This window comes from Austrofundulus limnaeus, unplaced genomic scaffold (genome assembly GCF_001266775.1).
Source record: "Austrofundulus limnaeus strain Quisiro unplaced genomic scaffold, Austrofundulus_limnaeus-1.0 Scaffold300, whole genome shotgun sequence".
Classification (NCBI taxonomy): domain Eukaryota; kingdom Metazoa; phylum Chordata; class Actinopteri; order Cyprinodontiformes; family Rivulidae; genus Austrofundulus; species Austrofundulus limnaeus.
The window spans coordinates 669,949-671,579 of NW_013952702.1; positions in this window are offsets into that span (position 1 = coordinate 669,949).

Here is a 1,631-nt window from a genome sequence, read left to right on the forward strand (position 1 = left end):
TGTTGGAGCAGAGATATCATCCCTTGAGGTTCAGAATTGTCCACCCTGATATAGGATACTATTATGAAAAAAGAGATGGGAGACCAATGTGACAATCATGTGAAGCATCTGTCTGTCTCCTCATTTGACCCGTTAAATTATAACAAAAATGCTTTCTTTTGTAACAAAACAAAGACAAAATTAGGCAATTATACGACTTCTCTTTAAAAAACTAAACACAAAAGGAATTATCAACACAACACATTCATATTTGCCAAGTTAAGCTAAAATATGAGGCTACAGATGATAAAAAGTTAGGAGCTGTTTGGTAGCCAAACTTCCCCTCACTAAGCTGTGACGTAACTCTCCAAACTGTTTTTGTTGAATAAATCTTTAGACTGAAGTCAGCCTCACCATTTGTCTGAGCACAGACGGCTCAAAGCTAAACACCTCATTAGCTCGTGCTCGGGTCAAGAAGAATTATAGTGTGCAGCTTATGTTGCTTCAGTACCTGTTATATCAAGCATGAGGTCTTTAATGAGATGACCAACGATGGCGTAGGCCACCGCCACCACGACCAGGGCGGCCATGAGGAGGTACATGACTGATTTAGGCAACTGGATGAGGTCCCTGGGCGGAGGCTTGTACTGCTTGTAGAGAGGCTCCACATTCTGGACCAGGAACTGGAAGGGCTGAGCTGCAGCGTCTGTGCTGTTGAAGCTGTCCATGTTTCCAGAGCAGGAGCTTCCTCTTCCTCCACTGATGAGCAATGACTCCAACACATTCAGAGGAAAAACAACAGCTTTAGATATCCCTCAGTCGCTTCTCGTTCAGACATCTTCYTTTCTCAAAGCAGAGTCCTGGTTTTTCTTCATTTTTTTATTTTCTAAACCAATCTTCTTTYACTTCAGGAGCCATCGTTCCCCACACTCTTAGATGCTGTTTCCTCCGTGCTGACATAATCCAGACTGCGGACAGCYYCAGAGAAAGAGAGGAAGGCAGGATTACATCCAACCACAGCAGAGATCAATCAGCACCTCATCCCAATCCTCTCAGCCTGCAGAGAGCTGGAGAACATTTTAATCCACAGCAATCTTATGAGTGCTGCCTCCACTTTAACGCTCAGACATYAGACATTATGCAGCCCCATGCACATGTTACATTATGTTGTTTCAGCTGGGGTCACCATACAGAGCATTGTTTTATTTTACACTGGATTCACTTCCTGACATTTAAAACTCTRCCCATATACTTAGATTTAACAGAAAAATAGAAAACGCATTGAAAAACACTGAAAGTTGTTAAATTAGGTTGCATGATTTGATGGCAGCTGAGCTTAACAACAGCAGTATCTTATATAACTGAATTAGCTATAATTAAATAACCCTTAGATAATCCGCAAAGAGGAAGTGTGATGATATTTCTTATGTTACCAAAATATGTCATGAACCACTGGATACATTTTAAGTAGACAGGAAGTAGAATTTATAGACCCGTGTCATATTTATAGACTGTATTAAACACCTCTTAAATGTTGTGTTTGAGTAAGTGTTGTATTTTGTGAAGAGCACTTTATGATTTAGGTTTAGACCAAAATGCCACGAGATAAGTCAGAGAGACATTCTTCATTCAAGGCCTACATTAATCGTGAT